This window comes from Camelus bactrianus, chromosome 30, assembly GCF_048773025.1.
Source record: "Camelus bactrianus isolate YW-2024 breed Bactrian camel chromosome 30, ASM4877302v1, whole genome shotgun sequence".
Taxonomy (NCBI): Eukaryota; Metazoa; Chordata; class Mammalia; order Artiodactyla; family Camelidae; genus Camelus; species Camelus bactrianus.
In genome coordinates this window covers 1,646,648-1,672,305 of record NC_133568.1, presented here as the reverse complement: position 1 = coordinate 1,672,305, position 25,658 = coordinate 1,646,648, and the positions used below count along the sequence as shown (strand labels likewise).

The 25,658-nt window shown below is 41.3% G+C and overlaps 1 long non-coding RNA gene across 1 annotated transcript in view; it reads left to right on the top strand.

The window, feature by feature from the left end:
* Positions 1–10,534: 10,534 nt before the first annotated feature.
* LOC141575602 (uncharacterized) overlaps positions 10,535–25,658 on the top strand; it is a 28,841-nt gene continuing 13,717 nt past the window's right edge. Inside the window, exons 1-3 of the long non-coding RNA XR_012503276.1 lie at positions 10,535–10,690; positions 12,737–12,786; positions 14,092–14,178. This is a non-coding gene — a long non-coding RNA (uncharacterized LOC141575602). The remainder of the gene's footprint in view (positions 10,691–12,736; positions 12,787–14,091; positions 14,179–25,658) is intronic.

The window sequence follows — 25,658 nt, the reverse complement described above, 5'->3', positions numbered from 1 at the left end:
AACCTGATGGCAGGCCTTGGGTGGGTGCATTCCTCACATTTACACTTGCCGCAGTCCTCACACCAGTAGGTGTGCAGCCCCAAGTCTTCCTTGCTCAGTGGCTTAAGCTCACCTGGCCTGAGCTCTGATCTGGGCTGTTCCTGGTTATTCCAAGGAGAAGGATGACCCAGCAGCCTCTTCGCAGAAGGGCTGCTGCTGGGGCTTGTCCTCATGCTTCTCTGGTTTGATTGTCTACTCAACTTCTTTGTCCCAAATATAGGATTGAAGAAGGTGACCCTGCACGTAGAGGCCTTGGCTAACTTCACACAAAAGCCCTGAATGATAGCCAGCAGAGTTTTACACTGTTGAACACGGAGTTTCCCCTAGTGTGGAAGACAGCTTCTCAGAGCAAGATGGCATTAGACATACTGACGGCTTCTCAGGGAGAAACCGGTGTGGTTACTCCTGCCATGCGCTGTGTTCACATCCCTGATGACTCTGGAAATGCCCCTTCCCTTCTTGATGATGTAAAAAGCTAGATTCAGAATGTTGACGGTGCTGACACAAATGCCCCTGAAGTTCTCTCTGACGCCCCTCATTGGTTTCCAAGTTTGTTTTCAATTCCTAAAAGCTGTGCTCTATATTTTCAGGAATATTTCAGCTATTGCTTGTGCTCATCAATGTTATTCCAGGGTTTTATATGTTTTTTAGCTTATGATGTGCTGTGTATCCTACCTTTGTCAAACTATGGTAAAATCTCTAATATGACCCCTTACTAAATGGCATGAACACGTACATTTTTCCATCAGAAAAAACTCAGATGAAACCCCAGTTCATTAGGAAGCAGCTAGGGGAGAATGGCGTCTACTTCCCTCTTTCCATAGATATGGAAGGAATTCACAGTGGGGAATATTGTCATCGGCGACCATCTGGTATTTGTAACTGCTTAAGTGTTCAAGGGTTTAGATGGCACTTTTCCTGCTCTGGCCCACCAGGGTGGGACTGGAGAGGAGGGGTGGTTGGGTGGTCTGCCCAGCCCCCTGGTGGGGCTGTGTGCTTTTGCCCCCAACACCTCAGAAATGTCAATTGGGTTTCTGTTTTCTGTCTCTTATTGTTCATGACTCACTGCAACTGCACACACAGGCACTTGTTTGTAGTCTCTTGTGGTTTCTTTGTGTTTTGCTGCTTTAGATGTAGGTCCTGGCCTGTGCCGGTGCTGCAACAGGAGGCCCCAGGTCTCAGCCTGCCTAGATATTAGAGACATATATCAGCCTGACTTTAAACTGCACACTTTTTTTTCTAGCACTTTTCCACAGCCTCCCTTCCTGCACACCCTTTGTTCTAAGCACAAGAATATTAGAAGATTCCCAAAGCCAGAGGTCAACAATGTGCCCATAATGACATGCCCAGTGGAAGGAATAGCTGCTTCGGCAAAAGCAAGGACAATTTTGCAACAATTTGTCACCCAGAATGTGATCTCTAAGGAAACCAGTGACTCTCCTTGAATTCAAACCCCCTTCCTTCCCTCCCTGTCAGGCCCACAGTCTTGGAGGCATTAGCCCACTGTGAGCTCTTTTGCCTGGCAAAGAAATAAAGCAGTCTTTTCTGCTTCATCCAAAATTCTGTCCTCAAGCCTCAGCTCAGTCATTGGGGTGAGGAGGCCAAATTCAGGCATCACTTCTAAATGACTTTGGCACTGGAAGCCCTTGCCTATATTGACAGGCAGTGACAGTATTTAAGCATCACGTTGAGGAAGAAGAGACTTTTCCTTATTCCTGCGTCTGGAGAAACTCCTCCCAGGCTAGATGTTGTCCTGAGGCCTTCAGTCACTGTAGCTCCTGAAAGTGCCCGTGGGCGATGGCGCAACTAAAGAGCCGTGGTCCTCAGGCGCTGAGCGTTCCTTCCACTTTCTCTCCGTGGGGGTAGTATCAACTAGGAAGAACCCTTGGTTCTGAGGGGTCCAGGCTGTGTTCTCATTTTTCAGGGAAGAGGGAAAGTCATCTATATCAAAGGAAAGTCAAGGTTCAGATAAACTTAATCTGAACAGTGAAATAATTAGTGTTTCATTGCATAAATCAAGACATATCAATGACAAAAAATAATAATTTGTGCCTGACATTAGTCTAAGTTTTTAAATAGCATCTGAAAAACCCACTTGGGGAAGCTGAGACTGCAAATTCAGTAAGGCCTCTCAAAACTTTATTTTTCTATTCTTTTTTCTTTTCCTTTTTTTTTTTTTTAACTAAGGCTGTTCTACAGGTTAGCTGTTATATTTCATTGTATCCACTTTTAAATTTGGTCTTTCCATTAGTGCTAATAAAATAGCTGTCTGTGATGAGAGCTTTCTAAAAAATTAGCAATTTAGAAGTTTTTCCAACTCAAAGGATCCATCATTGGCCATTGAAGAGTAATATCTTAATAGCCTATTTGTAGAAAGACCCAGCGGGAACTTTCCAGGCTACCATGGGTGCAAGAGGTATCCTCGTTGAGGGCAAACATGATGTAGCCCCCATGAGCCAAAAGTTCATTCCCTAGAAAGTCTGAGAAAGTAAAGAACTTTGTTATATCATTAATAAAGCAGCAAACGTTGAGACAACAGAGACCCCTCATGGACTGGAACACCTTATGGCAAGCTCCCTTGAGAACTGGTGCAGACTGACCAGGAGAAGGCTTGGAGTTCCAGTCTGTTCAGCTGGTCTCCAAATTCACACTGTGCATTCCCCTCCTGAGTGGGACAGACTGAGGATTTTCCTCACTGGCCAACAGGCCAAGCTCTCAAGACACTGAACAGACAAAAAGAAAGCCTAATGTGACCAGTGGTTTTTCTCCTTATGACAAATGACACAAAAGACAGAGATAAAGAAAAATAGTGACAATGTCTGGTTGGAAAAATTTCCACAAACCAAGAGTAATTTACTGAATTTCAAACCAAGAGTCATTGAGTCCAAGGAGCTAACCCTACAAATATTTTCTCCTGCTAATAGAATTCTAGAAGAGGAAAATGCTTACCTTTCTCATTTCCAAAAGATTCTGCAGGAAGAGACCCAGGAGTTTGACCTGGTAAGAATCTCACCTTCTGCTGGCTTTTGTCAGTCGCCCCAGGATCTCCACCTGCAGCATCTGTGAGTGACGTGTGCTTAGCCAGGGAAATTGCAGCTCATCCTCACTGTGGACTTTTGGGGAGGAAGAAGTGTTTCTCTATTCTTCTAGGTTCTTCTGGCTAGTATAAGAATTAAATTGACGTGAAAGAGATTAACAGGGGAAAATCAAACAAAATTTAATAACATGTACACGTCGGAGAGACTCATACCCCTGGAAGGCAGACAGCCGAAGCCCAGCAGGAAGAGCCCTGCCATCATTTCCAGCCACCATGCCCATTCCTTCTCATGCTGCCCTGTGACCAGGCCCCAGGAGGGGGCCAGGCATGCACAGAAATCAGGACTTAGATCCAAACAAAAGTCTTGGCACCAAAGAAGGGAAAACATTGGGGCAGAGTCTTAGGGAGCTTGTAGCAAAACCCTCTCTGCTGACACACAGGGAAGCTGAAGCCTGGGGCAGGACGGGACTGTTCCACCACTAACGTGATGGACTTTGCGGGGCCCCACTTCACTCTCACCCTAAGGAAGCCCTTGTGGGAGAGGCTGAGTCCAGCTCCAACAAAACACCCTGCAGCTCTGTGGTTTGCCAGTTCTGTGGCTCCACTAGCCCAGGGAACTTGGACCACTGTTGTATGTGGAGCCTCCTTTTCCTCACCCCTAAAATGGGCCTGACACCCCAGCTCACAGGACTGGCCATGAGAGTCTCACAAAAGGTCTGCTGAATGCTGACAGCCCAGGCCTTGGTGTGTGGCCTCTCTCTTCCCAGGCCTTGACCCTGGTCCCCCTGCTCAGCCCCCAGACTCACATCCAGATCACCCTCCACACTGGGTCCAGCATCACCAGGTCGGTGATGTTTTTGCTGAGGGAGGGGATGAACCTGGATTCTGATCTCAGGGCCCTACAGACCCTTCCCTGAAAACCCCTCACCTTCAGCTCTGGGCCCACCCCACTGTTTGCAGAAGGAGCAGTCTGGGACCCTTACTAGCCTCCTCGATCTCCACACCCCTCGCCCTACAAGAACCCTGGCTCCTAGTCAACCCCCAAGACTTGTGTCAGCAAATCACAGGGTGTTTGAACCTTGGCTACTCCCATCACCATGTCTACTTGCATCAGCTTTTCCAGGCCCTCCTGGCAGTCACTTGGAAGGAGGATCTTAGCTAACATGGCAGTGGGAGGCGGGGCTGGAGGAGGAAGGCCTCTCCTCCCTTGATTTGGGGGCCTCCAGCTGGGGGTAGCCCCCTCCTCTGACCCTGCAGCCCCTACCCTGCAGGCCACTCACCCCCTCCCGCAGCCTCTCCCAGGCTCTGGAGGCCCCGCCCCAAGGCGCTGGGCTTGGAGGCTGCTCTTGCCGGAGTGGAGGACAGAGCCATTGAGCCTGCCCCCCTCACCCGGTTCCCCAAGCCCCATGAACTCAGACCCTGACACCTGAACCGGGCAATGGTAGCAGTGCTACGTGCCCTCCAGCATGTTCTGATTCCAGAACAATCCCAACGCTGGCACGCACTGGGTGTGTGATTCGGGGCTGTTGGCCTAGCCTCCCGGAGCCTGTTTCCTCACCTGGCAAATATTGGACGCCCACTTAACCGCCAGGTTCTCCTGAGGTCTTAGGGCCATGTCACTTTTATCCTCACCTACTGCTGAAGCAGAACAGAAAGCCCCACACCCTCCTTCCTTTCTCCTCATCGCCGCTCTGTGAGGCTGGCCCCATGGGGTCATCCTCCCTCCATTTCCCGGCTGAGGAGGCAGAGGCCTGCAGAATGGCAGTGGGGTGCTCAGGGGCCCACAGAGGAGAGGCCATATCCCCTTCTCAGCCAGAGACCCTGGGGCAGCGTCCCTTCCCCAGTCCAGCTCCGCCATTGGTGGGAGTTGTGTCCTCCGGGCTCCCAAGCGGTGGCAGTCCCCCATCTGGGTGGAGCTGTGGATGGAGGGGACATGGGCCTTGGAGGCCAGATTGAGGTCCCTGCCTGCCCCAGGACCCCTGGAGTCTCTGCCACCCAGGCTGGAAACAAGGCCATGCTGAAGCCTTGCCCTCCCCGGGAACAGCTCAGAACACCCCCTGCACAGCAGGCTTTCTTCATCAACTCAGGAACGTGACCCCGAGGCACCACCTCTGACTCACAAGGTGGGAGGGGACAGGACACTTTGCATCCTTATTCATATGAAGCTTCTGAAGTCATTCAGGAAAGATCAACTAAGCTCCCACCAGTTCCCAGACATTTCTCATGAGGCACCCGGGGCCTGTGTCATTGCTGAGTGGGGACCAGGGTGACAATCCTGACCGTCACTGACCAGCACTGATGGTGAGTTGGGCACAGTGTGGAGTCACAGAATGAACACATATCTGTCTCTGGCCCAGCCACTCGGACCCAGGACTGGGCGGCCATATGCACACCTAGACCATAGGATCCCTGCAGTGCTCATCCTTGGGATGAGAAGGGCGCCCTCCCCTCGGAGGTGCAGCGAAGACAGAATGAGTAGCAAGGACTCCTGAGGACAGATGGGGCTGGTGAGGAAAGAAAGTTACCCCCACCCACCCCGTCCACCCAGGAGACTGGAAGAAGCCACTTGCCAGCAGGAGGGACTAGAATAGGAGCCAGAGACCTGCTAGCGCTGCCATCTGAGTGCCTCCTACTGAAGCAGCACGGAAACACCACATTCCCAGGGCCTTCTTCCCCTCCACCTGCCTGTGAACAGAACACATCCCTCGTCCTGCTGATCCAGAGAAGATGGGGAATTTTCAGACGCTTTAGTGAGAAACTGAAAACCACATCCCACCCCATCTCCTTCCCTCCTTGACCCTCCTCTCTCCAGAACTCAGGCCTCCACGCTACCTCGATGAGCAGACCCCTGCTCCAGGAATCAGCTTTGCTACACAGATCTTTACATTTCCAGAAGCTCTTCCTAAGGGGAAGGGTAAGAAGGAAGGAGAAGTTCAGGGAAAATGTGTGCATGAGGAGTTAAAGGGCAAATCCATTTTACTTGAGAACATGGAGTGTTCAGACTGTCTGGATGAGGGTCTCACTGGGATTCTCTGGGCAGGAAGGTGCTGTGGGGCTGGGGATGGAGCCCTGGGGTTGGTCACCTGGGGCCTCCATTTCCATTTCTACTGAGAAGATCCATTTCCACCAGTTTAAGTTTCAGCTGGACAGGGATCTGTTGGTATAAAGAGAACACTAGAAATTCTCCAATTTGACTCCAGCCCCTGGGATGTTTAATAAAATCAATTCCTAAAGCAGTAGGAATGGTGGCCTATTTCCCAAGGGGGCTTAGAGACTTGGCCCCCAACCCAGATCATGCCTGTCAAATTTGTTTCCCCCAGAAGGTGCCAGCTGCCTCGGGGGGGATGGCAGACAAATAAGTGACCCCACACTGACTATGAACTTCCTGTGGAGAGAAACCCACCCACATAGAAACTGACCCATGTCTCCTTCAGAGAGTGATTTGAGGCAGAGCAGAGAGGTCTGCATTCAGGGAGCAAAATTTCCTGAGGACTGGAACCCTTGGGGAGGGGAACATAGGAGGCTTGGAGGTGGGAAGCTGCTGCCCTGCTCGCTCTAGCTTTAGTCCCCTCACTGTCTCAATTTGCCCTGGATGAGACACACCCCCAGGGAACCCAGGGAGGACCTAGAGGGCATTCAATACATGAGACAGCAGGATGTTGAAAATCCACAGGAATGAAGTTAGCTCAGCCCGTGGAAGAATTTAGGTAGGAAGCATCCACCCACTGAGAGCTGGGAGTCAAGGTCAGCATGGCCCCGGCAGGACAGACCTGGGACTGTGCAGGGGCCTGGACCGCAGACTTCCATCCAGAAGGCAGGCAAAGGAGAAGAGGCCATTCCCGAGATTCCAGAGACGGGCTTCACTGGATAGTCCATCCCATACCCTGGCCACCTTGACCCAGTGCTCCACCACCCAGGCTTGCTCCTGGGCCACCACGCTCAGTCCTTGTGGTAGGGGTGATGATGCAGGTGGCCACACTGTTGAGCTGAATGATAGTAGTATGGATGGTGGTGCCATGTGCTCATTGCTAGGGATGTTTTTCTGGGACCAGGTGAATCCCAGACATTGAGAGGGAACCACCTTCTTCAACACCTCCTGGAGCAGAGGGAACATCACATGATCAGCCATAACTCATCTCTACATCCCAGATGGGGATCACCAATCAGAGTGGGAGTCCAGGAAGTAGAGGACATGGCTGGAGCCTGGGTTTTTCTCTGTGCTGAGGGCACTAGCACCACACTGATTTTGGGACTCAGTGGGTAAAGGAGAGGGGAATTTCTACAAGCCCATCCTCACTAAATCCAGGCTCCAGAGGGCATCTCCACTCTGCTTAACTCCAGGGGCATCTTCCACCATCCTGATCACATTCTGTTCTGACTCCCCAGATGCATGTTCCCCAGTAGCAGCTACACTCAGGCTGTTTGTTTCTCTCCCTGTGTTTAAATTCACATCAGATATGTGATAAGTGCTGGGGCAGCTGAACCTCTGGGCATATTTCTGGGTGACCCTTGGACCTGGTTGCACAGGGTGACCTCCCCTCCCGCAACCAATGGGCCAGGCCCCACCCACTCTTCTTTCTGTTCTATCTATTTAATCTACACAGACACTCTGTGCAGGACATCCTGTTATCCTCCATCTCTGCAGGTGGACAGAGAAGGCTTGGGTTTGAGAAAGTTGCCCAGGTCACATGGTTGATAAGCGGTGGAGCTGTGGTCTTGGATTCTGGTCCCAGAAGTCTGGATCCTGGAAAGGATGGAGTGGGACAGCTTATTCAAAGGGAAGCCCTGCCCCAGCACCCCCATGAGAGCCCACCCACAAGCACATCCAGCAAAGTCAGCAGTTCTGCCGCCAGCCTTGTGGGGAGGCTGTGAGTTCAGACTGCTCCTTACTTGTCCCCTTCCTCCTGGTCACGTATCAGGAGCAGAGGGGCCCTGGGGCTGGAGCTGGCTCTGTCTCCAGTTTTAAGGCAGGAGATGGAACACTGAGTGGACTGGCCCCGTTGCTCCGCCTCAGAGTGCGCCCCCACTGCGGCAGATGCTGCTTGTGCCACTACTGAAGCTGGTGGTGGTGACGCTGGCTGCGGCGCCAGTGGTGCTGGTAAAAACAGATAGGGGTTGTCCCCAGGCCCTGAGTTGACCCTTCCTCTGGCTCTTCAGCAAATTTTCAGCTGTGGGGTTGGCACAAGTGGAGGGGAAAGAGAAACGTTCACCCACAGAAATGACTTTCCCTGTCTCTTCCCCCAAAAGAAAGCTCTGCTGCCTTCAAAAGGGACACACAGCCTCTGAACCCCAACTCAGACAGCTCCCCCTGCCTGCAGACCTCCTACCTTCTGGCCCTGCCTCAGTGGGTGCTAGAAGGTTCATAGTGACCCGGAAGAGGTGGGGCAGGTGCATCATGTTGGAGGGAACTGTAGCTTGTAGCATGTGGCTTGTGGAGTGTAGGCCAACTGTGTAGGGCTGCCAGGTGAGCTGCAGATACTGATGCCGCCAGGGGCCCAAGGTCCTGGAAAGGGCATGGGAGGTTTCTGCATGAACTAGAGTCAGAGGCCTGGACTTTCATCCATGCTGAGCTCTCACAGTCTCTTCTTTGGCTCTTGGACCCAGGTGGTGGCTTCAGCCCACTGCCTCCCCTGTGATAGTCATCCTTGTAGTGGGAGGACTGGTCATGGAGTAGGCCTGACAGGGATCTGCTGTGAGTGTGGTCTTAGTGACATCCTTTTCTCCAAGGCCATGGGAACAGCCTACTCCATCCTCCATGCACAGGAGCTTCAGGACTGGGCTGGAGACACTTTTGTGAGTGGGTTGCTCCCCTCTCCTCCTGCTCTAGTCCCCAGTTGTGGAGGTCATGGAGGTGCATGTGGAGAGAGCAGGTGAGGGAGATGGGGCTGTTGGGGGATGGGTCTCTCAGCGATCAGCTCAGTCCAACAGTCCTCTGATTCCCAGGGAGGCTGGGACCCCACCCACAGCTCTTTGTGACTCATTTTCTTCTTCAGGGGAATTAATAGATGTGTGAGCTCCAGGTTCTGTTCGTCTTTCCCCAGTACAGCCCCGACCCTACTTTGTTCTGAGGAGACAGCAGCCCCTCTTGTGGACCCAAAGACCACCTACAGCTTTAGTTTGTCCTGTGATTCATCTGTGTGGGTGAATATGGGAGGTGCACCACGTCTAGAAGAGGCTGTGAGGGCATCATGGTTAAAGTGCTGTGGCATGTTCTTTTGCAAATGCAGAAAGGCCACAGGCCAGGGAAGGATGAGGCTGGGAGCATTTTCACTGGGGAGAGAGAAGGATAAATGTGAAGACACACAGCACGCCCAGCAGCCCTTTCTGCAGAGCCAGCCGCCAGGTGAGCATGTACCATGAATTCCTCCCATAACCCTGTGAGGTCCATGCCTATACAACCCTGTCTGTGAGAAGAGCAAAGTGAAGCTCAGAGAGGTGTGGGAACATTCCAAAGATAAACAGATTAAGGTGGGATTGTCACCACCATGCTGTGCTGGGATAGGCACTCAACTGTCACACTGCTCATGCAGGACCTGCTGGGAGCAGTGAAGGCCTGACAGGAGCACAGGAACACTGTGATGGAGGTGACGTTTCTACCTGGGAGAGCTGATACTGGGGACTCTATGTGATTCTTTTTTGTGCTTGCTTTGAGTGTCAGCATGATACTGTCCCATCTGGGAACAGGGCTGTCCCCTTTCCACACCGGCGCACAAGGAGAAACATGTTCACACTGACATCACCATAAGCCACCAGCAGGATCAGGATCTGGAGCTCAGACCAGATAATCTCAGCACCTCAGCAACTGGTTCAAGAAGAGGACCTGATTGCCCGCCTGAAAAATTTCTAGCTTTAAAAGTATATTTAATTAGGGGGAGTGATAAATAATTGATCCCTTCAAAATATTCTGTTATCTGAAGAACAATAGCACCTCTGCATTATAAGAGCAATATTTCAGCTAGCCATAAATAAACATCAATACAGGTATGAGAAAAAAGGGTGTTAGAAATTACAAAAGGGTCTCAAGATTATGCAGGTCAGAACTGAGAACTGTCCAAAGCATGGGCTGCATTCCTTCTAAGCTACCTGAGGCTTGGTCTGCTTCTGACATGGAACAGACGGTTCTGAGAAAACCACACTCCTCAGAGGACCCCAGGGTGTTGAGAGATTTGGGTTTGGTCTCCAGACCAACCCTGATCATCTCTAAATATGGGATTTGAGACTCTTCTGCATCTGATCCAGGCGTGGTTCCAAGGAGTGAGGCATGATCCAGGCAAGAGAGCAGACATGGCTGGATCAGAGCATCACCAGTGACATTAACAAAGAGACCAGGGCACTAAGATTTCCAGTGATTTAGCATCATGGCTGGGACGGGTCATGTGTTCTCCAGTGAGTTCTGAACATCCAGCACTGCCCTCAAGGAACTGCAGGGGGCGCGCGAAGCCAACATTTCTTAGATGGTGGGGCGCATGCGCATTCCGCGACAGACGTGGTCGGCGTCTTCCCTGGGGGCGACGCTCCTTTTCCTCAGGGAGGAGCGGGAGGCGCCATGGCGGCTTCGGGACCGCGTGGCCCTCGTTCCTGCAGGAGGAGGACGCTCCTCGCTCGCTGTCTGAGGTAATGCCGGTTTCCCCGCATGCTAAGCCAGCTTCACACCGGGGTGTGTGTGGACCTGGCCGAGTTGGGTTTCCAGTCCAGGAGGGAGGGGACTGGTGCGCTGGCGGACCCGCTTCGACTGTTGTCCTCACCTGCTGGGAGGGGGTGAGGGTCCGCGTCCATCGGGGCCACGGGGGTGTTCGCGCCCCCTCATTCTCACTGCCTGGGTCCCCCCTTCCCCGTGTGGTCGGAGGTGTTTACACCACAGGTCACGGGCGGGGACTCGGGTGTAACGTGAAAGGGGCTGAGAAATTACTGAAACAGGGAAAGAGGTGTATGAAAACACATTATATTAACTTTTATATTTTGTGTGTCAAAGTCAGAGTTTATTATGCTTTTAATTTCCTGTCTTTAAAGGAATACAATTATTTATTTTGTACTTAAAATATTTTATATTTAAAATGTGCTTCTTAGCTTATCTCATTTTCAAGTCAAAATATTGCCACGATTGAGATTTTCTCATAATGAGAAGGAAAAGCTGGGCTGGACTAACAAGCTAACTCTTAAATCTAAGTGTAATAAGTGTCAGTTTACTGATCTAAGTACTGCTGGGCTAACTCAGAAATCTGAAGTTTAATAATTGTTGGTTTACTGGGCTAACAAGTTAACTCATAAATCCTAGCTCAACAAGTGCCAGTAACTGGGTTCTGGCCAGCAGAAGTCCCACTGAGACTGAATGAATTACTCAAGACTCTGTGGAAAAAGTCAAGAGAGGGAGAGGGTGTCGGGAGCCAACTCCACGAGCCTCTCAAATGCTCCCACATTTATTGTGTACAATCAAAGGAAAAATCACTAACAGTTGTGTGATAGAATACAGGAATTTAAGGAAAGACAGGGTGGGATTGAGATTGTAGAAATCAATGTGAGTGCAAAGGCTTTGTTTATCTTTAGGGAAGTCATGGGAAGAGGGGAACAAGATATATCCTTATAGATATGTTAGAAAAGGCCACCAGCCCAGCCAGCTCCTTGTTTGGGGCATAGAAGACTATCTAACAGCAGACACACCCTGTGTTTATAGCTGAGGACCTGGGTTGTTGCTTTGCAATGAGCAGAGTTCTATCTAAAACCTCAACTATGCAAGAAAGGCATTGTCTCTGCTTTTTACTGCCAGGAGACTGGCATGCCGATGCACAGGTGCCTGTTTGCAAGGCAGTTAACTAAGCACATTTGTTCTTCTTTAAGGAGATGAGTGGCTGGGGTCTGTTACAATTTGTTAACACAATCATGGTCTCCCAAAAGTAACATGCTCTGTTCCTAATAGATAAATTCCAGTGTACTGATTCCCTGCTTTTGCTGTTCACACCTTATTGGCTAATAGCCCCATGCTTGCAATTAACTCTATAAAGCCTAATGCACAAGTTTTGGAGGTGCTCAGAGCTTCAGAGCAGAAGACACTCTGAGCCTGCCAGTGTAATAAATCTGAGTATTCCAACCCTCCAAGTGGTGCTTGTTTCTTGGCTGGCCTGTTGTTTCCGTAATATTAATACAGTGACAGTCTTAAATATATGTAAGTATAAGCTTATTGAAAAACCTTTTGCAGCATTCCAGGGTGACCAGTTTTGTTAAAAATAATACCTAGGCCACTACCAAATTCTTACAAGAATATAATTTTAAAAATTGTGAATTACTTTTATAAGTTCCAAATACAGTGGTGATTTTTAAAATACCAACCATTGTACATACTGCTTAAGACCATTTGAGATGAAATATATTCAAAGCTAAATCGTCAGAATATTTAAAAGGCAGGACAATGACTGCTTTTCATTGCAAATATATTTTCTCCTAATAAATGCAAAATATGAAGTTATTTAGCTTAGATTTCTATACCTTTGTTCAAAAGGTGAAATAAGAATATAATCTTTTTTCAATTTTAACCCTTTCTCATAAAAATTGGTATTTGTATTTGTAGAATCTTAATTTCCCTTTCATTTTTTCTTTTGATTTATTTTCTTTAACAGAGAGTGCTTTCCTATGTCTCGTTAAAGTTTTTTTATTCTCCTATTCTAGATCCAAGTCACTTTCTGACACTGAGAGTAAACAAGGGGAAACGCCTTATAGTAAGTTTGCAACTTTTCATGTGGTCAGGAATTTTTCTTGGAGAAATCTCTTTACAATTTCTGCTCAGATCACAGTATTATCCCATTATGAAAACTGAATACAAAATTGTAATCTGTTTACACCAGGACGCTTCCAATTTTGGCACAGCACATTTCCTGGTATTTTACATTAGATATTAATACAATATTTGATTTTATTTACATATTGTACAGTAATACATATTTTATATATGAATATCTGCTGAATGCCATTAATTTGCATGGGGTGGTAGCTGATTGCATTTGATCTTTCTGACCATTAGTTATTCTTAGGTGTGTCTAAAGTACTTCTTAGAACACAAATTTGACTACCACACCTCTCATAGAATATTTTAAAGGTTATTATATTTTAAATTATAGAAGCAGAAATGTTATCCATTATGTTTATGAAGTGATTAAGTCACAATTTGGTAAATGATTAAGTCACAATTTGGTGTAATCATATTCAGTGGAGGAATGATGGCTTCTACGTCTTTTTACATCTGCCACAGTTGCTTCTCTATACTATTTGTGACCATGAGCATTTTTATGGCAAAGTGATCTTTTTCCAATTCTATTTTTTTTCTTTTATTTCAGTACAATCAGTAAAGCTTTCCTTTGCAGTGATGGCATTGTTTTTAACATGAAGGTACCTTGTCATCTGACGCATTTGTACCTGATGGGCTACTACTCTTGTACAGAGCAAGGAAAAGCATTTTCATATCTCCATCTGTATTCTAGATCTTATCTAATTTCTTAGAAGCATTTTATAATCATTTTTAGTTATTTTAATTGTACTAAACACAGAAGAACAGATCACTTTTTATCTTTACCTACCTCATCACCTAAATGGACACAGATATTATAATAACATGTGAGTTTGATGAAATTGAGAAACGTTCCAGGGTTTGAGCTTCAAGTATTTTTATGTGATTTTCTAAGAGGTAATTAATTTCTGGCACAAAATATGGAATTATCTAAAACCACTTGCAGGGTTGTCTGTCATTTTGTCTTATTTGACTTTTGTCACATAGCTATCAGCTAGGACCCGGTGAGTTTGAATATTTTAAAAAACATTTCTGATTAGAAAACATCAGGAAGAAACATTGAATATTTATGTTCACGACTCTGGTATCATTATTGTAATGTGCTATTTGTTTTGGCGTATATTTGATTTTGTTCCAGTAGTGTGAAATGTAGGCATGGGAACAAAATTAAAAACAACAAAAAATTCTTGAAGTCAGTCACAATGAATTATTAGTCATTTTATTTTTATTTTATAAACAGGCCATTTGAATATGTTCAGCCATGAAGTGAAACAGACTCACTGAATTCTGAGTCCTGAGAGACAGTGACCCAGACACAGCCCTACCAGTAAGTAATGTGGTGATTTGATACAGATATATATTGTGAAATGATTATCACAATAAGGATACTTCCATAAACCCATAAAATTCCCTTTTGTGGTGAGAATTTTTGAGATCTGCTCTCAGTAACTTTCAGATAAATAATACAGCATTGTTAGTTGTAGTCACCATGCTGTTCATGAGATTTCCCAGAACTTAGTCATCTTAAACATGGACGTTTGTACTCTTTGAGCATCTTCTCATTTCCCCACTCTCAGGCCCTGACAACCACCACTCTGTTCTTTGTGTGAATTCGGCTGTTTTTAGATTACACGTGTAAGTGAAATCATGCAGCTCTACTTTTTCTTTTTTCACAGTCTGCAGTGTGTTGATTTGATCCACTTACATACAGCAATGTGATCACAAACAGATTTAATACCTCTCACATGACTCACAAGTATAATTTTCTTTATTTTTTGTGGCAAGAATATTCACAAGATAGTACCTTAGGAACTTTGGAGACTGGTACAGCACTGTAGTCTGTAATCACTGTGCTGTGCATTTGATCTGCATGACTTATTTATCTTCTGGTTGCACATTTGTACCCTTTAACATCTCCCCATTTCCTCCACCCCGACACCTAGTTACCACCATTTTACAATTTGTTTCTAAGTGTTTGCTTGCTTGTTTTTTGTTTGTTTGTTTGTTTTTGTATATCTGATATCTTACGTTTGTCTTTTCTCTGTTTATTTCATCTCACCAAGCATAATACCCTCAAGGTCAATCTGTAATATCACAAATGGCAGAAATTCCTTCTTTCATAATGCAGAATAATATTCCATTGTATGTCAATGTCATTTCTTCTTTATCCATTCTTTCATTGTTAGACACTCAGGTCATTTCCATATCTTGGCTATTGTGAATAATGTTGTAATAAACATGCGAATGCACCTATCTTTTCAATACCCTGTTTTCACTTCCTTCAGATGCACACCAGGAAGGAGGACTGCTGGAGCATATGGTAGCTCTTTTTAATTTTTGGGTAACCTCTATAGCTTTTCCATAGTGCTTGAACCAGGTTACATCCCCACCGACAGTGTACAGGGGTTTTCTTTTATCCTCATCCTGGCCAGCACTGTCTCTTGTCTTCTTGGTGATGGCCTTTCTGACAGGAGGGAGGGGATATCTCATTCCACTTTCAATTTTCATTTCCCTAATTGTTAGTCATGTTGAATATCTTTTCATGTACATTTTGTGTATTTGGGTGTCTTCTTTGGAAAAATATAAATTTAGATTCACTGCCCATTTTTTATATTGGATTTTCTACTCTTTTTTTCTTTTTTTTTTTTTTTTGCTATTGTGTTATATGAGGTCTACATATATTTTGATATTAACCCTCCATCCAATATATGATTTGCAAAAATTCTCTCCTACTCTATATTAGGCTTTATATTTTGCTGATTATGTCTTTTGCTGTGCAGGATCTTTTTAGTTTGATGTAGTCCCACCTGTTGATATTTGCTTTTCTGGCTTGTGTTTTGGGGTCATATCCCAAAATTATTACCCAAACCAGAGTTAAGTATCTTCTTCTCTATGTTTTCCTCTAGGAGTTTTAAAGTATGAGGTCTTACATTTCAGTCATTAATCCATTTTAAATTATATTTGTGAGTAGCGGAAAGTAAGTTTCCAATTTCATTTTTCTGCTTGTGGTTTTCCAATCTTCCCAGCAACATTTATTGTAGATGCTAGAGTTTTCTCATTCAAAATAGCATTAAAACCAATAAAATACCTAAGAATACACTTTACTATGGAAGTGAAAAATTTGTACTTTGAAAACTATAAGACTTCTATGGAAAAAATTGAAGAAGACAAAACAAGTGGAAAGATACACTGGGCCAGAAGTATGGCTAATGGAACAGAAGAATTAAGGTTAAAATGTCCATAATACCCAAAGCCATTTACAGTTTCAGTGCAATTTCTATCAATATTCCAACAGCATTTTTTACACATGGAGAGAAATCAATCTTAAAATTTTTTTATGTGACTACCAGTGACCCAGACACCAGAGCAATCCTGGGAAAGAACAAATTGGGAGTCATCACACTTCCTGATTTAGAACTAAATCACAATGCTACAGTATGAGACACAATGATATTGGTATTAAAATACACACATGGTTTAAATTAACAGTATAGAGGACCCAGTAGTAAACCCCTGTATACTAGGTCAACTACTATCTGAGATGGAAGTAAAACACGTTCAGTGGGCAAAGGATAGTCTCTTTGACAAATGGTGCTTGGACACCTGGATACTACTTTTAATTTTTGACAGAAATTCCATACTGCTTTTCCTAGTGGCTGTGGTTATTTACATTTTTACCAACAACACACAAGGATTTTCTTCACATCCCTTCCAATCCTTGTACTCACCTGTCTTTTTTGACTGTAGCCATTGTAACAGTTGTGATAAGGTCTCGTGGTTTTGATTTGCAATTCCCTGATGATTAATGACAACCTTTTCATGTTGGACATTTGTACGTTTTCTTAAGGAAAATGTCTATTCAGATATTTAATTCATTTTTAAATAGATTTTATTTTTTTGGCTGCTAAGTTGTATGAGGTATTTATATACTTCAGTAAATACCATTTATCAAAAGATGGTTTGCTAATAGTTTCTCCCATTCCATATGATGTCTTTTAAGTTTTTCAAATTCTTTTCTATGCAGAAGTTTTTACATTGACTTAGTCCTGCTTGTTTCTTTTTGCTTTTGCTTTGGTTGCCTGTACTTTGGAGTCATATCTAAATAATCATTATTTACAAGATCAAGGTCAAGGGGATTTTACTCTATGATTTTTTTTACGGTATTTTATGATTTCAAGTCACAATTTGACTATTTTATTGCGAGATATTTTTGTGAGTAGTGTAAGATGGGGTCCAATTTAATTCTTTTATATTCATTCGACTGTACCAGTTTATATTTTGACTGAAAAATTAAACAAGTGTTACCTTTTCTTCATATTCTTGCAAATTTTCTTTTTCTTTTTTATAATAGCCATTCTAACAGGTGTGACGTGATGTGTCATTGTGATTTTGATTTACGTTTCCCTGATGATTAGTGATGTTGAGCATTTATTCATGTACCTATTGGCCATCTATATGTCTTTTTGAAAAAAAATCTACTCAAGTCCTTTAGCCTATTTTTAATTTTTAATTTTTTATTTTATTACTATTATTTTATGACTTAATTATATATTTTATAAAAAAAGTTTTTTGATTAAAAAATGGAAAAAAAATTGCCTGTATGTTATTTTATTCTGTAGTTGCTTTTTAGTTTGCTGATTATTTGTTTTGCTATGGAGGTTTTTTTGGGGGCTTTTTTGTTTTGTTTGGTTTGGTTTGGTTTTTTTTTTGTTGTTGTTTTTTAAATTTGCTGTAGTTCCACTTGTTTGTTTTTGCTTTTGTTACTTGAACCTTTGGTGTCATATCCAAAAAATATTTGCCAAAACCACAGCAAGGAGCTTTTTGTTTACATTTTCTTCAAGTAGTTTTACAGTTTTTGGTCTTACATTTAAGCCTTCAGTCCATTTTGAGTTAATTTCTGTGAGTGCTGCAAGAAAGGGGTCCAATTGTATTCATCTGTAGGCCATTATCCAGTTTTTTCCGGCACAATTTATTGAAGAGTCTATAGTTTTCCCTTTACATCTTCTTGGTTCCCGTGTGAAGTACTTGTTGACACTATATAAGTGGGTTTGTTTCTGAGCACTTGATTGTTTCATTGGACTTGGCCTCCATTTTTTACTGTTACCTACCATTTTTGATTACTATAGTTTTGTAATAAAGTTTGAAATTAGGAATTGTGATATCTCTAGATTAATTATTTGACCAGGTTGATTTGGCTATTAGGGGTGTTTTGTGGTTCCATACAAGTTTTAGGTTTGTTTTCTGTATTTCTGTGTAAAAGTCATTTGAATTTTGATAGGGATTGCATTGAATCTATAGACAGCTTTGGGTGACACAGACATTTTTACAGTTTTAATACTTCTAATTCATAACCATGAAAATTTTTTCCATTTATCTTTTTTTCAGTTTTTTTTTTTTTTAATCAGTGTTTTGTCATTTTCACTGTAAGGATATTTTACCTACTTGGTTTAATTTATTCCTAATTTTTTTGATGACATTTTAAATATGAATGCTTTTTAAACTTATTTTTCAAATTGTTTATTGTTGGTATATAGAAACACACTGCTCTTCACATGTTGATATTTGTATCTTGCAACTTGACTGAATTTGTCTATTATTTGTAATAGGTTTTTGATGGAATCATTAGGATTTTCTACATATAAGATCATATTAAATGCAAACAAATAGTTTTGCTTCATCCTTTTCAATTTTGATTACTTTTATGTATTTATCTTGCCTAATTGCTCTGGCCAGGACTTCCAGTATTATGTGGTAAAGGAATGGTGAGTGCACAAACATTTTCTTTATATTTTTGTCAGAAAACACTTCACCATTGAGTATGATGTTTGCTGTGAATTTGTCCAGTATGACATTTATTATGTTTAATTACTTACTTTGTATAGCAATTTGTTGAGGCTTTTTATTATTTGTTTGTTAGTTTATGAAAGGTTGTTTAATTTTTTCACATGTTTTTCTCCATCAATTGAGATTACCATACGATTTTTATATTTCATTCATTAATGTGATGCATCACATGTTTGATTTACATAGGTTGAATTGTCCTTGGATTCAGGGATAAATTCCACTTGACATGGTATATGATCTTTTCAATATACCATTGAATTTGATTTGCTTATATTTCATTGAGAAATTTTGCATCTATATTTATCAGTAATACTTGCCAGTTTTTTTTTCCCCCTTGTAGTGTTCTTATCTAGCTTTGATATCAGGGTAATGTTGGACTCATCAAATGAATTTGTAAATATGCCTCCTCTTCATGTTTTTAAAAAGTTTGAGATGACTGTATTAATTCTATTTAAATGTTTGGTTGAATATCCCAATGAAACTGTCTGGTCTTAGCCTCTTTTTATTTTTTTATTTATTTATTTTTTTATTACTGATACAATCTTTTCATTCATCATTGGTTTGTTCAGATTTTCTGTTTTGTTTATTAGTCAGTTTTGGTAGTTTTTATATTTCTAGGAGTTTATTATTTCCAGGATATCCGAGTTATTTGTGTGTATTTGTTGATAGTCACCTATTATAACCTGTTGTATTTCTGTTGTATCAGTTATAATATCGCCTCTCATTTCTGATTCATTTGCATATTGTTTTACCCTTTGTTAGTATAGCTCAGTTTGTCAATTTTACCATTTTAAAAACAACCTCTAGCATTGATGTTTTCTAATATTTATAGTCTTTGTTTATTTATTTCTTCTCTCACATTTGTTATTTCATTTCTTTGCTACTTGTGAACTTAGTGGGATTTTTTTTTTTTTTTGCGCTAGTCCCTTGAGAAGTAATGTTGTTTATTTGCAATTCTTTTTTCTTGTCATACTAATTTGTTGTAATAAACTCATAATTCTTTCCATGGTATTTTATAAGTTTTAGTAAGTTGTGTTTCCATTTTCTTTTGTTTCAAGATTTTCTTTTAATTTCAAGAAAATTATTGTAAAACTGTTATAAATTACCCACCCCCTGTTTTATTGAGATACAATATGGTGCTGTTTAAGATTCAAATGCATATTATAATGATTTGACTTTGATATATTGTGAAATGATTATCACATAAGATTAGTTAACATACATCATCTAAATGTAGATGCAAAAAACAAAGGAAACAAAATATATTTTCCTGTTATGAGAACACTTGAGGTCTACTTGCTTAACAGCTTTCAAATATACCATAGAGCACTGTTAACTGTATTCACATTGTACATAACACTTCAATACTTGTTTATCCCATAACTGGATGTTGGTATGTTTGGACTTCCTACACCAAATTCTCCCTCTTCCCACTGCCCACCTTTGGTAACCAAAAATGTGATATTTTAATTTTTGCTTATTTTTTTCACATATAAATCAGGTCATACAGTATTTGTCTTGCTCTGCCTGACTTCTCTTACTTAGCATGATGCCCTCAACGTCCATCCATATTGTCACCAATGGCAGAATTTCCTTCTTTATATTGCTGAATAATACTCCATTGTCTAAATATAGCACAACTTTTATATGCAAGCATTTGTTGATAGGTCGTTATCATCTCTTGGCTGTTATAAATAATGTTGCTGTGAACATGGGTGCAGATATCTCTTCAACATAATGTTTTCAATTATTTTAGATACATTTCCCAAATGTGGAAATTCTGGGTCATATGGTAGTCCTGTTAAATGTTGGGGAACCTCTCTAGTGTTTTTCATAGAGGCCAAACCAACTCATAAGCCAATCAAAAGTACACAAATGTTCCCTTTTCTCCATATCTTTGCTAGCGTTTAATAGTAAGCCTCTTGTCTTTTTGATAAATTCATCCTAATAATCCTGAGTTGAAATCTCCTTGCGTGTTTGATTTTAATTTCCCTAATGTTTTGTGATGTTGAGCACATTTTCATGTATTTGTTGGAAATTCATGTATTTTCTTTGGAAAAAATGTATTTCCAGGTCTTTTGCACAGCTTTTAAGTGGGTTATTTGTTTTGATGCTTTTGAGTTGTATGATATGTATTTTGGATATCAACTCCTTATTAGTTATAAGATTTTTAGATTTTTTTCCCCATTATATAGGCTGTCTTTTCATTTTGTTGATTGTCTCAATGTGTAGGAGATTTTTAGTTTGATGTAGTTTCATTTGTTTTTTTTTTAATTGTTTATGCTTAAAGTATCATCAAAAATAATTTTTAAGACCTGTGTTAAAAAGACTTTTACTGTTTTCTTCTAGGAATTTTATGACTTCCAGTCTTATATTTGCCTTTCTTTCCTTTATACTTAATTTTCAGAGTGGTGTTAGATAGAGGTCTAATTTTATTCTTTGGCATGTGAATATAAAATTTTCCAAGCCCAGTTATTAACAAGACTGTCTGCTCCACTGAGTCTTCCTGACCACCTTGTCAAATACTGGTTGACTTTACATGCATGGGATTGTATCTTGACTCTCAGTTCTATTCCATTGTTTTTATGGCAGTACCATGCTATTTTAGATTATTATAGCTTTATATTATAGTTTGATATAGAGTGCAATATCTCCAACATTGTATGTACAAGGTCTTTTGTGGTTCCTTATAAATTTTTATATTTTTTTTTCCTACTTTAAAAAATGCCACTGGATTTTGATAGGAATTAAATCAACAGATGGCTTTGGGTAGTATGGACATTTTAACAATATTAATTCTTCCAATCCATAGGCAAGGGATAAATTTACATTTGTCTGTATGTTTTAGTTTATTTCTTAGAGTGATATTTTATCACCTTGGATGAATTTAGTCATTATTTTATTGTTTTTGATGCTGTTATAAATAGAATTGTTGTATTTCTTTTTCAGATAATTTTCAGTGTATAGAGATATGACTGATTTTTGCATTTAAAATTTTTATTCTGCAACTTTACTGATTATGCTGCTTAGTTCTAATGGGATTTTGGTGAAGTTTTTAGGACTTCCTATAGATATAATCATGTTATCTTAAACTAGAGATATTTGTACTTCTTATTTTCCAGTTTTGATGACTTTCCTGTCTCCTCCTTACCTGACTGCTCTGGCTAGGACTCCCATTACTGTGCTGAGTGAGTGGTGGGGGTGGGCTCCTTTGCCTTGTTCCTGACATTAGGGGAAAGTTTCAGAATTCCACTACTGAGTATGTTTTGAACCGTGGCCTTGAGTTACATTCATTTTATACCTAGGTTGTTCAGTGTTTTCCTGTATCTATTGATCATTATATTTTTTCTTTTGTTCTATTAATGCGATGGCATCACATTTATTTGATTTGCTAGTATGTATTCAGAATTTTATAATCTACATTCATCTGGGTTATTGACCTAAATTTTCTTCTCTGGCAGTTTCAAAGCAATGCTAGCCTTGTAAAATGAATTTGGGAATTTTCCTTCTTCATCTATTTTTTAAAAGACTTGAGGATTGGCATTAATTCATTACATATTTGGTAAAATTTACCAGTGAAACCATCTGATCTTGACCTTTTCTTCATTTGAAGAGTTTTGATTACAGATTTATTCTCCACAGTGTTAAATGGTTCGTTTAGATTTTCTATTTCTTCCTAATTCACTCTTGGTAGGTATGTTTCTGAGAATTTTTTTTTTCCATTTATCTAGGTTGTCTAGTTTATCTGCATATAGTTGTTCATAGTAATTTATTATCCTTCTTATTTCTGTGGTAGAGTTGCAATGTCTTCTCTCTTATTTATAATTTTGTTGATTTTGATCCTCTCTCCTTTTCTTTGTGTAGTGTAGCTAAAAGTTCAAAATTTTATTTATTTATTTAATGAACTAGCTCTTAATATTGCTAAATTTTACTGTTTTTTTGTCTATCACATTGACTTCTGCCGTAATCTTTATTATGTTCTTCCTTCTGCTAACTTTGGCTCAGTTTGGTCTTTTTCCAGGTCCTTGAGGAGAAAAGTAAGATTGTTTATTTGAGCTCTTTCTTATTTCTTAAGTTAGGCATTTATTGTAATAAATCACCGTGTTGGAATTGGTTTTGCTATATCTCATGGGCTTTGGTATGCTTTGTTTCCATTTTAGTCTGTCTCAAGACACTTTGTTATTTCCTCTTAAATTTATTCTTTGGTTAGGAGAGTGTTGATCAATTTCTATATATTCATGTGCTTTCCAGTTTTCCTCCTCCTACTGATTTCTAGTTTTATACTATGATCAGAGAAGACATTTGATATAATTTCAGTCTTGAATTTGTTGAAATTTGATATATGACCTAATATGTGGTCTTGTCTAGAAAAAAAAATTTGTACACTTGAGAAGAATGTATATTCAGCTTTTGTTAGACAGAATATTTTATATATGACTGTTAGGACCATTTGATCTTTAGTGTTGTTCATGTCAACTGATCCTATATTGAACTATTGTCTGGATGATCTATCACTTGTGGAGAGTGGGGTGTTAAAGTTCTCAACTATTATCATACTGTAGTTTATTCTGCCTTTTAGCTTGTTTTTGCTATACATATATGTAGTTGCTCTGATGTTGGATGCATAAATATTTATAATCGTTACATTATTTGGATGGATTGACTCCTCTGTCATTACATAATGACCTTCTTTGCCTCTTTTGACCTTTGCTAGATTAATGTCTTTTTGACTGTTTTAGGTGTAGCTCACCCCTTTTTTCCCTATTTGTTTGAAGTATCTTTTTCCATCCCTTCACTCTCAGTCTATGTTTTTAAAGACAGAAAATAAATAAATATTTACTTGAGCTACATCTTTAAAGAAATAGACCTAACAGACATATGCACAGTATTCCACCCAGTAGCAACAGAATGCACGTTCTTCTCAAGCACACAAGAAACATTCTCTAGGTATGTCATATGTTAAGTCACAAAACAAGGCTCAGCAAATGTAAGAAGATTGAAATCATATCAAGTATCATATCTGACAATAATGGTATAAAACCAAAAGTTAATGACAGAGGAAAACAGGAAATTTCACAAATGTGTGAAAATTAATGTGCATACTCTTTATAAACTATTGGGTTAAAGAAGATATCAGAAATGAAATAAAAAATATTGTGGGGTGATGTCACCAGGATGGCAATGTAGGTCATTACAGACTTTGCTCCCCCTCAGAAGAACAGCTTACAACTGTTCACAGGCAGGACAGCACTGAGAATACACTATAACATGGGGTGAGGCTGAAGCATCCGTGTGCACCATGTAGACAAAGACAGACCATAGTAGAAGGACATAGATGGACACACTTGGGTTCATAATCTGAGAGAATGCAGATACAAGTTATTTTAGATAAAGACAAGCACAGAACTTTTTGTTTCAGATTTTCTACAGTACTGAGAAAAAACAGAATCCACAGTGACACTTCTGTGCAAAGTTGAGAAAGTTACTTTTGAGACTGTTAAAAAAAAAAACAGAAATAATCTGTATACATAATATATGTTCCATAACTGTGTTTACATGATTTACCTCATTAAATGGAAAATATTTTGTTAAAAAGAAGACATATATCAACCAGATTTATTTTGATTGTCTTCTTATTAATCGTCGTTCACCATTTGTATTATAGGACTCATGAAGTAGTGACATATTCAGTGAAATCTACATATGGGATGTTCCATTTATGATACACATGTTGAGAAACTTGAGCTTTGGGTGTCACTGAACTCTTCAGCATGGAGTACTAATTACTAATTAAACTACTCTATTATGGAGTAAATTCATAAGTTCCTTGGTGAGTAGCCAATTACATGGGACAGAAGCCATTGTTGAGGAAGTGACATTACTTAAAACCCTACATAGTAGAGGCAGGATGTGTGAGGATAAGTGTATCCTGAGGGGCAGGAGCAAGGTAGACAGGGAGGGAATGAGGTTTCCAGAGGGTTGAGGTGGATACTGGAGAATCAGTGAATAAACAAAGAGTAGTAAATCTGAGTAATTTCAGAGAGGCTTTCATAGAGGTGGAGAGTGAAATACACATGTGTTAATCAGGGCCTCCTGGGTTTCAGGGTTGGGGGAATTGAGTAAGACTCTAAGTAGCATGGATTCATTAACATATAAAATTCAATGACTTTATTTACTTGTATGTAAATTAAGAGAATTCATATTTTCTATATGAGCAGCAGCATGTAAAGCCATATTAGTTCTGAATCTGGGAGAGGAGAAATGGTCTCTGTTTCTCTTAGAGCACAGTGCCAGGTGATGGTTAGGGGATTTGTGGCAGGTGAGCCTGGGTATTGTGGAAAACTAAAATGTCGTGGCTTCTTTCTCCTTTTTCAGTTGTGTTTTAGTGCTTGAACTTTTTGTAAATGAAAATCCAGAGACTGATGGAGGTTAGCTGTGATCCTGACAGTGCAATCACAGAGAAGCAAGTCCTTCCTCTTTCTCTGTTGCCAGTAGGTGAGCAGGCTTCTCCACAGGCCTGAATCTTCTCTATAAAACCAAGAAGTAATAAAAGATTTAAGGGGCTCTTGTTATGTTTCCCTAGGTCCCTGAGATGTTTTGTGGCCCAGAAATTGAATATTCTCCTTCCCAGTATTTGTGCTGTTGAAAGTCTTCACATTACACCAAAATGAGAGTGGCTGTCTTTGTCTCAGTCCCTTGGGCACAGGAGAAAGTTGCCTCACTCACGGCTGATTGGCATCTGATGTACATTAGTCATTTGGTGAACACAGTGGAGGGAGACTGAGGAAGCAGAGGCTCACTGTCTAGTTGTGCTGGTGTATGTGTCAGAATGAGGTCAGCTGAAAACAGCACAGGTGCAGGAGGCACAGAGGACAACAGCAGTGCTCCTGTGAGTGTGGAGCATGGAGGGTAGTGAGGGGTCAGCGATCTGACCTGAGTTCAGTGTCATAGTTTTGATTAGTA